Here is an 18,360-nt window from a genome sequence, read left to right on the forward strand (position 1 = left end):
ATTAGGGCTCGTACGGAGGCATACAAATAGTCGTTTTTCCCTCGGTCAATTTGCGAGTGGAAGAGGAAACGAAATGACTAGTAGTGATACAGGGAATCATTCGCCATGTACCATATGGTGGCTTGCGGATTATGTATGTAGCTGTAGATGTAGAATACACTGTCCTTCAAAATTTAAGGATGAGGTAGATAAAGTACCATACCGTGTTAACTCTCTCTCTTTCCAAGCATTAATCCCGACTTGCGGGGTTGGCTGTTAAGGTTAAATGGACGTGGCATGTTAATTTGAAGGAGTGGCCGGATGCCCTTCCTGTCGCCACCTCGTACGCCCCAGGATGGAATCAGTGTACCCCAGCTGTCTGCATCTAGTGTAAGCCATGGAATAGTGTGAACGTGTTTCAAATGTCTGCGAGTCTTGTAACTGAGGTGGAACATGGGGACCAGCCCGGTATTCACCTAGAAGGATGTGGAAAACCGCCTAAAAACCACACCGGCACACTAGCCTTCGTCGTTAGTCCACCGGGTGGATTCGATCGGGGGCTGGCGCGCCTACTCGAGTCCAGGAAGCAGCGCGTTAGCGCTGTTGGGTACCCTGCTGGGTATCATAACGTGTTAACTACTATGTGGAAGTGAATGGAAGTGCGGGAGCATGTTTCCAGTGGCCTCCAAGCGTTGCACAGAAAGTTGGACGTCACATGGCGTGAGGTCAGCGAGACTAGAACGCCAAATGGGGCTGGCCCCGCCACACAAAGCAGCTGAAGGAACAGGAAAAGACAGTGTGTGTCAATCAGTGAGCTGTTACGGTGCTCTGTGCTGGAGTTTTTCGTTACAAAATGGTCCGGAGACAACATTTGGATGACTTCACATGGGGAGAATTATCTGGAAACTGGAAGATGGACGAAGCGTGGCGAGAGTAGCCCAGGACTTAGATGTTGCTCACAGCATTGTTCCACGTGCATGGGGAGCGTTCCAAAACGCAGGTATTGTTGCCCCAAAGAAGAGTTGGTGATTGACCATGGTCAATTACAGCAGCACATCACCGCTACATTGTGCAACAGGCAAGAAGGGCGCCACATCAAACAACTGTTTTTCATATAAAAGTTAACTACTTTGACAACTGTATAATAAACTGTTTTAGTAATTTCAAATGTTGCAAATATCCCACTACCATTAATTCTCTGAAAAATTTAAACTTTTGTTACAATATAAATTAAAGAAGCTTTCATGTCACATGCATTCACGTGTAGTGAAGCTGATTTCTGAAGTAAAATTTTTGGGAAATAAGCTGTACACAATGAGCTGTCGGAGTATTTTCCACATACCTCATGAAAATATCCAAACATTCATTACTATCCTAAATATTTATTGTACTTATATTTGTTTAATGTTTCAGATTGTTAATTTACGTTTTACATGCTTTTTTCGTTTTTTAGTTTACCATTTCACATATGTGTATTTTGTTAAGAGAAAATAGTAACTCATTATAATACAAAACCATTACAATAATGATAATCTGTAAATAAATGCTTAAAACATAATGTTTTTCACACCATTCACATAAAATGAAGGAAATTTGTTCACATAATATGCATGACGGTGAACACGATGCTCAAAATGGTTTTTCCACACTGACCATCCACCTCTTCATGGTTTTTAAAGAAATTAATGGCGAGTTTTGGCTGATAATTCGAGAATCTCTTTCTGAAGCTCCAGCATCAAAATCTGTTAAGAATCTTATGATCAAATCAAAAGACAATTGAAAGATGTTTTCTTTCCCAGTGAGGAGAAAAAATTGTATTATTGTTAGATTCTTGAGGTGGTCAGTGTGAAAGAACCGTTTAGACTTTTCGAGCATCGTAGTGGGGACAAGGAACTCGTTCATTTGGTGCTCCCAAAGGGCTCGACGGCACAGGTACAGCCATGGGACGTATACGGCTTTCGTTGTTGGAAAATATTTGTGAGAAGGTTTTTCAGATCTAGTTCTGCTGAATGATTATGATGTAAATCTCCAGTTGAGAAACAAAATAATCAAGCTGCAGTCACTAGTACGTAATCAACTGCCTTTGCCAAGGCTTCAAGGCTTACCAATATACTCAAATATGCCTGATACAAATCACGAATTTTAGAGGACCAACGACAATTTGAAACCCTGCTGAACTGTGTTTTATATCGTGTTCTTTGTCGTGTATATTATGTGAAGAAATTTTGTTCATTTTATGTGCACGGTTGAAAAAACGGTATGTTTTAAGAATTTTTTGAAGGTTATCGTTATTGTAATGACTTTGTATCATAATAACGATTATTCGTTATTTTCTCTTAACAAAATATGCATATGAGAAACGATAAAGTAAAATCAAAAAAGAAAAAATGAATTTAAAACGTAAAATATAAATTTGAAACATAAAGCAAGCGAAATAAATAATTAAAATAATACGAATGTCCAGATATTTTAATTAGGTGTGTTGAAAATACTCAGACGTCATGTTGTATACCACTTATTTTCCAGAAATGTTATTTCAGAAACCAGCTTTATTACACATGGATGCTTGAAAGCTTCTTTGATTTATGTTATAAGAGAAGTTTTTATTGATCAGAATTAATTGATGGTTGTGGGGTATTCGGCAAAATTTTAACTTATTACGAATGTTGAGTATACAGTTTTCAAGAACGTCCATTACATATAAACTTTTATATGAAAAGCATTTTTTATGTATCATCGTTTCGAAAATATTCCCTCTAAACCCAATATGCCAGATTACCTTTTGGGGCGTGTTTTACAACTTGAAAATGAAATTGAACGCAAGCAAAAAATATGTATTAAATTATTTTTTCCCTCTACACATCCGCCAAGTTCCGTCAAAATTATTTACTTACACCTGGGAATGTTCTCTTGTTCATAATTTAATTAATTTCATTTTTCTTTAGTTTTTACGAATGAAGGTATAGCAGTATTTCTCCTCGCATGCTCCGTTTGAAAGAGAGACGAATTAACGGTCTACCAGTCTCCCAAATCTGATATAGTTTGGATGAAATAATGGTATTATAAAATAAAATTTCTGTATGTTGGACACCAGATGGTTTGGAGTTTCATGAGGATTTGTTTTCTTATAGCAAGGAAGTGTGGCGATCAGTTACATGTAAGTATTTTTAACACCATCAACACCCACTAGCGTGATTCATAAACCAAAAAATTACTTCGTATACTATGAACGTGCTTCTGAATGATGGGATATATATCACTGCACATGAGTGTTACGTCGATTATTTAAACCATGAGATAGGTAGTATGTAATGTAGCAATTTCAGTTAAAAAAACACGCCGTTTCTACAGGGCATGCAAATGGCAAAAAAATGCCTCGCCCCTCTCCCCCTTCCATCATTCAGATGGCATCATGCCTCTGGGCCACTTCAGCAGCCAACTGCTTACCAGCACACTGCTTAAAAAGATAAAAATTGTTGTTCCCAAGGCAGCCATAAGCGAAGACTCACATTTAGGACATAAAGCACTCGAGCACAGCATTACATTCCTGTTGAGAACGTAGACAAGAGCGTTGTATGTATCTTGCATACTCATGTTTGTTCAAGTACCGTAGTAATCAAATACGAGTAACATGGAACAAGTGATCGGCGCCGTAGAGATTCTTATAAAATCAGACGAGAACTTCACCTTATAAGTACAAGAAGTATACTAGTACACGTAAGAGACAAATCATAATTATTATATGCAGCGTAATTAAATTTGTCAGAATCTTGCACCCGATGTTATCGACGGAAACAAATATTTATTGACTGTGTCACAGCAAAGAAGAACGTAGATCACTTATCGAAAGCAAGTAAAAATCTATGGAGCATCTCGTATGTGCAAACTATGGAAGAACAACATTTCTCACACATGACTCGTTTCTGTGCATGCTTAGCCCAATAAATCATAAAGTGCATATGCTTTCCTGTATTATCGATATTTGTATTTTTACCATAAAAGTTTCCACTGCTCTTGTGCGCAGCGATGTACAAAATCTGACGGCGCCACTGCCTGTAAAAAATACCACGCAAAAAAGAATACACTGATCAAGAAATCACGTGTTAAACCTGAGAAACTGGCCTAAATCCAAACAATGGGTGGATAGCAACCTGCTCATATTTATTATTGATATCAATATCATGGTTATTTTTAAATTGTGCAATACTTACATCACTTTTACTTTCTATGTCCATTGTGCACTAAATCTTCCCTCTCCAGTATTCGGCAGCATTGTCTTAAAAGTCTTGCACATCAACTGCTTCGTCCAAGGGTGTGCAGAGGAGTAGATGATGTTGTGTTTGGATTTACGCACATTCGTGTTAGTCATCCACTACATATCCCCTTTTCTTTAGGATGTTTTTGCATTTAGAGACTCCTGATCTTAGTCGATTGAGTATTCCTCAGGTCAGTTATGTTACGGCGTAAAGTCAGCAGCGGCACGCCAGTTTTGAATGGAAGAGTAATGGTTCAAATGGCTCTGAGCACTATGGGACTTAACTTCTGAGGTCATCAGTCCCCTAGAACTTAGAACTACTTAAACCTAACTAACCTAAGGACATCACACACATCCATGCCCGAGGCAGGATTCGAACCTGCGACCGTAGCGGTCGTGTGGTTCCAGACTGTAGCGCCTAGAACCGCGCGGCCACCCCGGCCGGCTGAATGGAAGAGAGGAGAAGGCTGTGAGAAAAAGTCAGCCAATTGCACAGTGTTCGAACTTCCCTCCAGGACGACAACGACACAGCAGCGGTCCCTATGTGAATAGGATAAGCGCCGCGACCGACTGGTGACGGCCAGTTCAATAGCAGCTTCCAGATTAGCAACATCGATAATAGCGTCAACTCTAATCATTTCGCTTGTACCTTCTATGAAGAGCACAGACTTGGGATTGTTTGTACTGAAGAAGATCGACTATTTTGTATGTCACCCTTTCAAATGGTTCAAATGGCTCAGAGCACTATGGGACTTAACATCTGAGGTCATCAGTGCCCTAGACTTAGAACTACTTAAACCTAAGGGCATCACACATATCTATACCAGAGGCAGGATTCGAACCTGCGACCGTAGCAGCAGCGCGGTTCTGGACTGAAGCGCATAGACTGGTCGGCCACACCGGCCGGCTGTCGCCCTTTGTTGTAAGTTTCTCGTTGTAATGAAACTCATTAATGCGACTATTTGATTTTTTGTCTAGCGATCTTAGACACTACAGGTATGTGGGTGCATGCCAGCCCCCCTACCCCTCCCCATCGCCACCAGATGTTCCTCTTTCAGTTCGGAAGGAGCACTGCACTGCACTGACGCCATAGATTTGCACGTATGGTCTCAAGTGCACTTGTTAAAGTGGTAGTTCTCTTAAGAAAACTCTTTCTCGACCTCCGCCGTGGCTTGGCAGCAGTGTGATTGTACAGTTTTTGTCTCGAGCCGTCTGCTCTGATTATGAGAGTGCAGCAATATTTATCTCCTCTTCCTGCGGTTACTGCACCACCGCGACATTCAAGTTGCAAACAACTACGTGAACAGAAGTACAGTAAAAGTGAACTCACATGTAGCACTATGCTCCACGACTCCCTGAAAGGAACATCAAAGTTAATCATCGCTTGTCTTTTGTGACACATTTAGTACTACAATAGCTACGACGGAAAGCTTTCAATCCTCAAGATCTCGGCCTACGGTACAGCGAATATTTATATCATATCAAGTTCCGATTTCAAAAATTTATCAATATCCACAATATCCAAGTACGCATATGTACTGACGAAGATACTTACCATTAATCAAATCCTTTGATTGAAAGAATATTTGACCTTATTTTGTCGAATACGCACCATCAAGGCAAGTCTCTACTTTCTCCGACATTCATCTACGTATGCACATACATCTGTACTCCGCAAGACACTGAACAGTGCGTAGCGGAGTATCCTCCACACCATATTAAGCGGGGGAAAAATGGCTATCTATATGCATCCTTACTCGTCCTAAGCTCTGTTACCGGTCCTAATGTTTCACACGGAAAATATGGTGTCGTGGCAGCAGAAAGATCGCGCAGTCTTTTCCAAGTACAGCTTTTCTAAATCTGCGGCACACGGATTGGCGAGAACTCCGTCGTCTTCCTTCCAAGAAATCCCAGTCAAGTTTCTTGAGAAATTCTGTTACATTTTCGTTCGCGCTCTACCAGACTGTTCCGATTCTAGCAGTGCAGTTCTGAATTTGTTCGTCTGTGTTGCGTTTACTTGATAAGGACTACTAACCATGGAGCTATATTCTACAACTGGTATCGCTATCGCCTTGTACGTGATTTCCTGAAGAGATGCACTGCGCTTTCCGAGAACGCTTCCAACGTACTTAAGTCTTCCATTCGCGTTCCGTTTTTACGTGATCGCCGCTTTTCATACTGCTCGTTATTGTTACCCCCAAATACTTACACAACCTGATGTGCACACCATGTTCACTGCTAATCTTGTAATCAAATGCTATCAGGACTTTTTTCTTTGGTAGAGGCATCATCTTGCATTTATCAACCTTTGAAGAGAGCTGCCATTCATTTCGGAAAGTGGAGATGAGAGTATCTTTATTGACTTTCTCTATGTGTTTTGACGAATGTGCTTAATACCCATTAAGTACTCTGAGTTAAAAAGAAAAGACGCATCAAGAAGAAATTATCCAAATGGAACGGAAATCACTAGATGTGATGTCAGGCAGCAGCCGCCGGCCGAGCAACACTACAACGGGGAACTAACAGATTTTGCGACATTTTACAAGTTCCTAACCAAAAGCGAATTTAGTCTCACCTGCGTGCATTGCTAGTTTAGTTTTTGAATATCTGCTTATTAATCTAATTTACTAGACACAGTTCTTACGTTTTCGTCAGTGTCTGCAGTAGAGATCGGTAGTGCTTGTCGCCAGTGGTTTGTTTGTCTGTGTAGTGTAGTTTACCACCTTCTTTAGTATGGATAGCTCAAAAAATGGCTCTGAGCACTATGGGACTTAGCTTCTAAGGTCATCAGTCCCCTAGAACTTAGAACTACTTAAACCTAGCTAACCTAAGGACATCGCACACATCCATGCTCGAGGCAGGATTCGAACCTGCGACCGTAGCGATCGCGCGGTTCCAGACTGTAGCGCCTAGAACCGCTCGGCCACCCTGCCGGCAGTATGGATAGCACTGTCATTGCTGTGTGGAGATGCGATCTGAGCTGGTGACACTTCGCTCTCTGCTTCAGGCTGTGATAGCTTCAGTTATACAGCTTGTGACTCTAGTGGGTGGGCATCACTGTTGAGGACTGGCTGTGGGGATCTAACATATGTCCAGCCACGAGTTGGTTGGTTGATTGATTTGGCGGATGAGACCAAACAGTTAGCTCATCGGTCACATTGGATTACGAAAGGATGGGCAAGGAAGTCGGCTGTGCCCTTTCAAAGGAACTATTCCGGTACTTGCCTGAAGCACTTTAGGGAAATCACGGAAAACCTAAATTAGGATGGCTGGAAGCTGGTTTAAACCATCGTCTTCCCGATTGCAAGTCCAGTGTGCTAACCACTGTGCCACCTTGGTCAGACACTCATGAGTCCCCCGATCACTCTGCACTGGTGGCCAGCCTTGTTACTGTACTGAGGTTGACCTCTCAACTGTGGTTGAGTGCGACGTCACCTAGGGGCGTGACAGGCAGCAAACGACTTTCCCGTGAGGGGGGTGGGGGGAGGCGGGGGGTCGGACGTAAAGCCTCCGTGGGGCTAGTCCGACAAACAAGTTCCAGGTGGCATCTGTGGCTCACAATGTCCCTCAGCCAGATGCAGTCGCTTGACCTCTTTGAAAGGAAACCTCTCAGCCTTCAAGATCTGGGCAGTCACAGAGGGTGAGAGTATTGATAGTTAAGATCTCCAATGTTAGGCGCATTATGGGGCTCCTTTAGGATATGGCTGCCAAGGAGGAGAAGAAAGCCAATGTGCACTCCATGTGCATACCAGGTGGAGTCATTCCAGAAGTGAAACGGTCGTTCTGGATGCCATGAAGAGCACAGAGTGCAGATGGTGGCTCACATCGGTACCAATGATGTTGGTGTCGCTTTGGATCAGAAGACATTGGTTGGATGATTAGTTGGTTGATTTGGGGGAGGGGACCAAGAGGCGAGGTCATTGGTCCAATCGGGTTAGGAAAGGGTCGAGAAGGAAAACCGGCATGCCCTTTCAAGGGAACCATCCTGGTATTTGCCTGAAGTGATTTAGGAAAATCAAGGAAAACCTAAAGAAGAATGGCCGGACGCAGGATTGAACCGTCGTCCTACCGAATGCAAGTCCAGTGTGCTAACCAATGCGCTGAACCGACTGTGATCCTTTGGTCCAAAGCCAAGTGGAGGGTCTGAATCAAAGGCTCAGACAGTTTTGCGACCGTGTAGGCTGCAGATTCCTCGACTTGCGTCATAGGGTTTTGGGGTTTCGGGTTCCGCTAAATAGGTCAGGAGTCTATTACATGCAGGTGCCGGCTAGACAGGTAGCAGGGTCTGTGTGGCGTGGACTGGGTGGTTTTTAGGTTAGAGGGTCTTGGGGAAATGCAAAAAGAGCTTCAGTCTCGAAGGGTGCAGCTTAACACATAAAAGACGTAGATCTAGGAACCATCAGTATGACAGTTGTAAACAGGCGTAGCTGAGTTGGGGAAACACCAGAGCTCCAAGAGCTAATAGAAAGCAATGACGCACAAATAGTTACAGGCACTGAAAGCTGGATAAACCCCAAGATAAGTTCAGCCGAAATTTTTGCGAAGGACCTAACGCTGTTAAGAAAGGATAGGCTAAATACATCTGGTGGTGGCATGTTTGTTGCTGTTAGAATTTATTTATCCTGTAACGAAATTAAAATAGACAATTGTTGTGAGTTAGTATGGGCTGAGGTCATTCTTGGCAACCGGAATAAAATAAAAACTGGATGCTTTTACCGACCTCCCAACTCAGACGATACAATTTCTGGAAGTTTCAAAGTAAACTTGAGCCTAATTTGAAACACATACTTGACTCATACAGTTATAGTTGGTGGTGACTTCAATTTACCTTCGGTATGTTAGCGAAAATACATGTTTCAATCCGGAGGTACTCATAAAACATCATCCGAAATTGTGCAAATCGCATTCTCTGAAAATTACTCGTTCATGAGCCTACTCGAATAGTAAACGGTTGAGAAAACACACTTCATCTCCTAGCAGCAAATAAACCTGAGCTAATAACGAGCATAAAAACGGATGCAGGAGTTAGTTAACACAGGGTTGTCGTAGCGAGACTGAACACTGTAAGTCCCACATCCACCAAAAATAAACGAAAAATATATTTATTAGTTTGACGCCTTCCTGAGAGACAATCTCCACTCTTTCCAAATTAACAATACAAGAGTGGAGCCGTTGTGGCTTGAATTCTAAGAAACAGTTTCAACAGGAGTTAGAGATTTATAGTAAAGAAATTAACGAGCGACGGCGCTGACCCCCATGGTACACAAAACAGGTCAGAACATTACTGCAGAAACAGCGGAAAAGCATGCCAAATTCAAACGAACGCAAAATCCCGAAGATTGGTGATGTTTTTCAGAAGCTCACAATTTAGAACTGGCTGCAATACGAGATACTTATAAAAGTTTCTGCAACGAAACTTTGTCTCGAAACCTGGCAGAAAATCGAAACAGATTCTGGTCGTTTGTAAAGTATGCTGGCGGCAAGACACAATCAAAGACTTCTCTGAGCAATAGCAGTGAAAATACTATCGACGACAATGCTGCTAAATCATGGTAACTAAACACAGCCTTCCAAAATTCCTTCGCCAAAGAAGACTCAGTAAATATTTCAGATTCCAGTCAAGAACACCTGCCAGGATGAGTAACTTAGAAGTAGATATCCCTGGAGTAGTGCAGCAACTTCAATCACTTAATAAAAGCAAACCTCTCAGTCCATATTGTATATGAGTTGGTTCCATGCAGAGTATGCTGATGCAATAGCTCAGTACTTAAGAATCATATACAACCGCTCGCTCGGTGAAAGATCCGTACCCAAAGACTGGACAGCTGCACGCGTCACAGCAATATTGAAGAAACGTAAAAAGTAATCCATTAAATTACAGGCCTATATTATTAACGTCGATGTGCAGCAGGACTTTGGAACACATGTTGTGTTCGAACATTATGAATTATGTCGAAAAAAACGGCCTATTGACATTCAGTCAACATGGCTTTAGAAAACATCGTTCTTATGAAACACAACTAGCTCTTTACTCACACGAAGTGTTGAGTGCTATTGACACGGGATTTCAAATTGATACCGTATTACTAGATTCCCATAAGGGTTTAGACGCTGTACCACACAAGCGGCTTGTAGTAAAATTGCGTGCTTATGGCATATCGTCTCAGTTATGTGACTGGATTCGTGATTTCCCGTCAGAGAGGTCACAGTTCTTAATAACTGACGGAAAGTCATCGAGTAAAATAGAAGTGATTTCGGTGTTCCTCACGTAGTGTTATAGGCCCTCTGCTGTTTCGTATCCATATAAACGATTTAGGAGAAAATTTAAGTAGCCGTCTTGAGTTGTTCGCAGATGATACTGCTGTTTATCGTCTAGTAAAGTCGTCAGAAGATGAAAACAAAGCGCAAAACGATTTAGAGAATATATCTGTATGTTGTAAAAATTGGCAATTAACCATAAATAATGAAAAGCGTGAGGTCATCCACATGAGAGGTAAAAGGAATGCCGACCTACATGGGGAGAGACGATCATCATAGTAAAATAAGGAAAATTAGAACTGGCACCGAAAAATATAGGTGTTCGTTTCTTCCGCGTGCTGCTAGAGAGTGGAATAATAGAGAATTAGAGCGAAGGTGGTTCGACGAACTTCCCACCGGGGACTTAACTGTAATTTTCAGAACAGTCATGCTGATGTAGCCGTACATGTACACACACAGACAAACAAATGATTAAAATTTCAGAAAAGTCGTGTGATTTATTCAAGAGAAACAGCTTCACAAATTGACCAAGTCAGTTACACGTTGGTCCACATATGGCCCTTATGCAAGCAGTTATTAATTCGGCTTGGTATTGATTGAAAGAGTTGGATGACCTCCTGAGGGATACTGTGCCAAATTCTGTCCAATTGGCGCATTAGATTGGAAAACGCCCGAGCTTATTGGAGGGCCCTGCCCATATTGGACCAAATGTTCTCAGTTAGTGAGATATCCGCCGACCATGCTGGCCAAGGTAGGTTATGACAAGCCCTTGCTGAAATGTAATCCCAGGATGGTTTGCCATGAATGGCAACGAAATGTGGCGTAGAATATCGTAGATGTGCTGCCGTGCTTTAAGGGTGCCGCAGATGACAACGAAATGGGTCCTGCGATGAAGTGAGATGGCACTCCAGACTCACGGTTATCGGTCCGTATGACGGGTGACGATCTATTTGGTTTCCAACCATTGTGCAGGTCATCTCAAGACACCTCTTCGCTGGCCATCGGGGTTCAGTTCGAAACAGGACTCATCACTGAAGACAATTATACTTCAGTCCATGACATCCCAGGTCGAATGTGCCTGATACCATGGCAATCAGACTTGTTATTGTACAGCGGTAATTAGTAACTGGACTCAGCCCCCTTCCTGTGGGCTGCCTATTAATGGTCCTTGTGGTCACTGAAGCATCAGCTGCACGTTGGATCGATGATAATGATGAATGATTGGCTCTGATTGCCTCTCTGACGATTGCTCGGTCTTCATGTTTTGTCGTCTCTCTAGGTCGCCCTCTAGCATCTTGACGCTATGTTTAGCCATGGTTCACCCACTCTTCTGAAATTCGTCGAATAGTTGCATCGCTCCTGTTCAGACGTCGAGCAATTAATCAAACCGGCTTCTTCGAGCCCTCTCTCCGATGCGGACATCTGCTTATTTTGTTCACGCTCCTGTCTGCAAGGCATAGTTACTGTCCAACTGAGTACGCGGAATGAAATTCGCAAATACTTTATGCTCTGTTATCATCATGTCGTCTGTTTACACAGATGCGAGGTGAAACTGCGCTGCAGCGTCACAAATTGATCCATCGGCTGCCATTATTTACAACTGTGCATCTTTCGTGGATGCCTCTATCAATATTACGTTGTGATCAATTTGCACAACTTCTTCGTGGCCAGTCTTTTTTTTTTTTATCTTACAGAATACATGTTTATTTTGTACAGGACGTCCCAGGAGGAATGGTAAATATTCAGAACCGAGGGACAGATTTCCAAATGACTTGTGCAGTCTCGCTGGTTAATCTTCTAGTGAAGTGACGCATGATTCCGATGGAAGCCATTTACAAGCAAAATGTAAGCGACGCTGGACTGATTTATTCCAGAAGCAGCTGCAATGTGGATTACGGGAAACGGAGCCCTTCCCTCCGTTTGTTGCAGGTTACGCAATACTAGAATTGTAAAACTGCTGTAACCTACGTAGACTACTACAAGTAAGCGTAGTTTTCCTAACATCCTTCGTCAGTTAAGATTGTAACCTGTGCGTTAGGTATGTTTCATAACTATCTGGAACTACCTCATTTTGATCACTTTGTTTGCGTATGTGATCAATGTCTTAGTAGATTCCTATATTAACCGTAATCGGTGAACCGATTAGAAACTAGGGGAGGATATACACTACTGGCCACTAAATTTGCCACACCAAGAAGAAATGCAGATGATAAACGGGTATTAATTGGACAAATATATTATACTAGAACTGACATGTGATTACATTTTCACGCAATTTGGGTGCATAGATCCTGAGAAATCAGTACCCAGAACAACCACCTCTGGCCGTAATAACGGCCTTAATACGCCTGGGCATTGAGTCAAACAGAGCTTGGATGGCGTGCACAGGTACAGCTACCCATGCAGCTTCAACACGATACCACAGTTCATCAAGAGTAGTGACTGGCGTATGGTGACGAGCCAGTTGCTCGGCCACCTTTGACCAGACGGTTTCAATTGGTGAGAGATCTGGAGAATGTGCTGGCCAGGGCAGCAGTCGAACATTTTCTGTATCCAGAAAGGTCCGTACAGGACCTACAACATGCGGTCGTGCATTATCTTGCTGAAATGTAGGGTCTCACAGGGATCGAATGAAGGGTAGAGCCACGGGTCGTAACACATCTGAAATGTAACGTCCACTGTTCAAAGTGCCGTCAATGCGAACAAGAGGTGACCGAGACGTGTAACAAATGGCACCCCATACCGTCACTCCGGGTGATAACGCCAGTATGGCGATGACGAATACACGCTTCCAATGTGCGTTCACCGCGATGTCGCCAAACACGGATGCGGCCATCATGATGCCGTTAAGAGGACCTGGATTCATCCGAAAAAATGGCGTTGTGCCATTTGTGCACCCACGTTCGTCGTTGAGTACACCATCGCAGGCGCTCCTGCAGGTGATGCAGCGTCAAGGGTAATCGCAGCCATGGTCTCCGAGCTGATAGTCCATGCTGCTACAAACGTCGTCGAACTGTTCGTGCAGATGGTTGTTGTTTTGCAAACGTCCCCATCTGTTGACTCAGGGATCGAGACGTGGCTGCACGATTCGTTGCAGCCATGCGGATAAGATGCCTGTCATCTCTACTGCTAGTGATACGAGGCCGTTGGGATCCAACACGGCGTTCCGTATTACCCTCCTGAGCCCACCAATTCCATATTCTGCTTAACAGTCATTGGATCTCGACCAACGCGAGCAGCAATGTCGCGATACGATAAACCGCAATCGCGATAGGCTACAATCCGACCTTTATCAAAGTCGAAAACGTGATGGTATGCATTTCTCCTCCTCTCATGAGGCATCACAACAACGTTTCATCAGGCAACGCCGGTCAACTGTTGTTTGTGTGTGAGAAATCGGTTGGAAACTTTCCTCATGTCAGCACGTTGTAGGTGTCGCCACCGGCGCCAACCTTGTGTGAATGCTCTGAAAATCTAATCATTTGCATATCACAGCATCTTCTTCTTGTCGGTTAAATTTCGCGTCTGTAGCACGTCATCTGCGTGGTGTAGCAATTTTCATGGCCAGTAAAAAAACAAAAGATGGGGCCCCTCCACGCCCGCACCAACGTGGTGACCAAACCAAAAGTTCTACTGTCATCTCCGTAAACATGTTAGTTGTCTAGTAAGTGGATCACAGGATGCTGGGCTGTGATGTTGTCCGTGCGTCTGGGTAAGGGTACGCATTAACACGGTCCATCAGGTGATAGATAGTGGACGAAACGCGAGTGAGGGTAGCGATTTGAAGAGCAGAGGTAAAAAAGTGCCATGGCTCGTGCCGTGGGAAAAAAAACCTCTGCGACAGTGGGATGGGTAGTAAGAGCAGTAGTGGCTTACTAGCTGCGATAGTTCATGCAAGGTTGGATTTGTTAGTATAGGTATCATGCATCATTACCATGACAAGCGATGGCGATGTGTCCCAGTTGCTGCTGCTGTTGCATACCTGGAACAATCAAGATCGTTATACAGTAGTGGGAGATCGGCCATAAATCATCTCACTGTGTGGGGGATGTGTGGAGCTTGCTTGCGTGCAGTGTACGGTACGGCTTCCCTGTGTGGTGCCAGTTATTCGGCAGTGTATTCCTGCGGGATATCCAGTAATGGCGTCTGATTAACAGGGACTCGCCTGTGCCGTTGTGTTTGCGTATGCTTGGCCATAGATGTTATGTCCTTACAAGTATGTCTTTTGGTCTTTTATGTTTCCATCTATGGTTGTGGTCGTAGTTCCCCAGATTCAGAATAAACGGGTTCTGCGAATGTCTGGAGTTTCTGTATAGTCTTGTGGTGAGTTTGTGGATTACCTCCGTGAGAGTCTCAAGTCGGTATTCCCGGTGAAGGTCCGCGATGAGTGTGTATCGTGGAGCATTGCTTATGATTTTGAGTACTTTGTTTTGTATGAGCTGCAGACGGCGCAGGCGTGTAGGCGCAGCGTATCCCCAGACAGGAACTGCGTACGTCATCAGGGGTCGGATAAGTGTCATGTACATGGACCTCGACACCCTTCTGTTCAGTGTGCTACGCCTGTTGAGCATAGGATAGAGCTGTTTGAGCCTCGCGCTAGCTCGGTTGGTCACGTGGTGTATGTGGTCCCCCCAGAGTAATTTCCGGTCCAGCCAGACACCGAGGTATTTGACTTTCTCACGGAAACGTATTGGACGTGCATGTAGAGTTATTGGTCTGCAGTAGCGGTGTTTGCGCAGTTGCTTCGGTCTTCTAGTGAACAGAACGGCTTCGCACTTGTCGACGTTTACTCTAACACGCCATTTCTCCAACCAAGGCTCGGCCACTCTGAGCGCAGTCTGTAGGCGTGACGTAATGTTTGATGGTTTCCAATCTTGCGCAAGGATGGCTGTGTCATCCGCGTAGATTGCCATCATTGTGTTGTGTGTGGTTGGGAGATCGTTTATGTAGAGGTTAAACAGTAGGGGCCCTAGGATGCTTCCCTGGGGTACTCCCGCGTGTATACCGTGTTGTGTTGATTGTTTTCCCTGCACGTCAGTGTTGAAACTCCTGTCTGTGAGGTATCAGTGTATTAGACGCAGCAGCCCGTCAGGGAATCCCGCGTCGCTGAGTTTGCGGATGAGGCCGTTCTGCCATAGACGGTCGAAAGCCTTTTCGATGTCCAGGAACACTGCCCCTGTAGCTTTGTTTATGTTGAAGCCATGTGTTATATGTTCAACGACCCATAGGAGTTGTTGTGTTGTGGAGTGGTGATTCCTGAAGCCGAATTGCTCCGGTCTCAGGATGTCATTTGTTATGCAGTGCCTAGTGATGCGTTTGAGAATCACCTTCTCAACAATCTTACTGAGCGAACTCAGAAGGCTGATGGGTCGGTAATTTTGTGGGAGGCTTTGGTCTTTCCCCGGCTTCCTGAACATCAGGACCTTGGCCGTCTTCCAAAAGGCGGGGAAGTGTTGGTGTTTTAGTATGGCATTCGTTATGTGTGTTAGGTACTCAGTTGCTTTATCCGTGAACTCCTGGAGGACACGGTTTTGAATGCCATCATGACCAGGGGCTTTCCTAGCAGCGGAATGCATTATAGCCCAGGAGACTTCGGCTGTGCTAGCATGTCGAATGTCGTCGCGCGATGGTTGGGCTAGAATGCGTGTAACCTCTTGGTCAGTAGCAAGTATGAACACTGGATCTGATGGTACCAGGTTCGGTGTGAATGACGCTGCGAGTGTTCGAGCCATTAGTTCTGCTTTCTCTTTCGCTGAGTATGCAGGTCCGTCAGGCCCTTGAAGCGTTGGGGTGTATATTTTCTCCCTGGTGAAGTGTCGGGCTAGCTGCCACACGCCAGGTCGTGCGGTGTCCAGCCCTTCGAGTTTTTGATTCCACTGTTGTGTTCTATGTGTTTGTATTTTATCGTGTATGATGCCCTGTAGTCTGTTAATGTGCCGTTTGAAGTACGGACGCCTGGTGCGCTGCCATTGTCTCCTGAGGCGATTCCTCATAGAGATTAGGCCCAGGATTTCCTGGGACAGGTCTGCACTGCGTTGTTGTGAGGTGCGATCGGGTATGGTGCCTGCCATTGCGTCCCGGACGGCGTTAGTGAGGGTTTCTACTGTCTCGTCAATTTGTCCTGTTTCGTTAATTTTGTGTATAGGTGGGATGTGGCTATCAAGCGTTTGCTTGAACAATGTCCAATTCGCACGCCCGTAGTCCAACATCTTGCGTTGTTCCGTGTGCTGCAGTGTTTCCTCAATGTATAGTATTACAGGTTGGTGGTTTGAGGGCAGATCGTTTTCAACGGCGACGTTGAGTGTCGCTGTAATGCCCTTGATGAGGGCCATGTCTATCACGTCTGGCCTGTGTCCCCTCTGATAGGGAATGTGCGTCGGTTCAGTCGGCGCTAGTATAATGTAGTTTCTACCTAGCGAATGTTCGCACAGTTTTTTGCCGTTGGGATTTCGTATGCGTGAATTCCATTCTGGGTGTTTTGCGTTCAGATCTCCAGCGACTATTACTCGCGGTGAAATGTTGAGTAATGTGCTGATATCGCGTGTTGAGATGCCTACAGGGCTGTTGTATACCGATATCAGTGTGGTATAGGCTCCGTTGAACTTGACTCTGACGGCCGTAGCCTCGATTTTTTCCAGTTCAGGGAGCTCTATGTTTGTGTGCTCAATGTCTTTGTGTATGACGATTGCAGTTCCACCTGCCACGGCGTCGCCCGGTCGGTCGGTACGATAGACACAATAGCCAGGAAAGTTTAATTTAATTGTTTGTGCGGTTTAAAAGGCCACGTAACGTACGGAACGTTTTTGTTCTAAATAGTTGTCCCCTTGCCTGTTACTTAAAAATACAGTATCAATAGAAAAACTGCATTTGTCAATAATTATATATACAGGGTGAGCACAAAGTCTTGCCCTCATTATATAAATTTATAACAGAATAACCGTTTGACATAATAAGTTACATTTGGCTAAATGGTTCAAATGGCTCTGAGCACTATGGGACTTAATATCTGTGGTCATCAGTCCCCTAGAACTTAGAACTACTTAAACCTAACTAACCTAAGGACATCACACACATCCATGCCCGAGGCAGGATTCGAACCTGCGACCGTAGCAGTCGCGCGGTTCCGGACTGAGCGCCTTAACCGCGAGACCACCGCGGCCGGCAGTTACATTTGATGCCGTTACATAGGTTAGTGTTACTAGTTGTTGTGTCCAATAGGTGGCGCAAATGCTCCACAACACCGACGCGGTCTGTTAGAACACGTTAGTTGCTGGCGAGATGGCGTCGAAGCAGGAGAAAGCTCAGTGGGGGAGGGGGGGGAGGTGCTCCATCTTGCTGGAAAAGTATCCATGGTTGATATTCTTCTAACTGTGGGGCAATGAACTGTTGCAAAACGTCTAAGTTAATGTTAGCGGTAATGGATTTTTCCGCGAAGAAAAATGGCCCAAAAACCTTGTTATGCATGAGGCCGCACCAAGCATTCGCTTTTTCACTATCTCGCTGTAGCCGTACATTAGCATGTGGAGACTCTGAACCCCCTATACGGGCATCACGCCTATTTACCATTCTACTGACATGAAAGGTGAATTAATTGGTAAAGCATATGCGATTTAAGTAATCGTTAGCGCCATCAATCCTGTTAAGAATCTCAGTTGCAAATTCAGTACGTTGCAGCAAATCATTCTGTTGCAAGGCCTGCAAGATTTGCACTTTCATGAAGAATCTTCGCCACACTTGCTTGCAGTATTTGAAGTTCACGTGATGCCTGACGAGTTGATTTAGACGGACTCCGTTGAAACGATTGCCGAACACGATCAACAGTTGCATCTCTCACACGAGGCCTGCCACTTCGAGGACGATCTTCAACG

This window comes from Schistocerca piceifrons, chromosome X, assembly GCF_021461385.2.
Source record: "Schistocerca piceifrons isolate TAMUIC-IGC-003096 chromosome X, iqSchPice1.1, whole genome shotgun sequence".
Taxonomy (NCBI): domain Eukaryota; kingdom Metazoa; phylum Arthropoda; class Insecta; order Orthoptera; family Acrididae; genus Schistocerca; species Schistocerca piceifrons.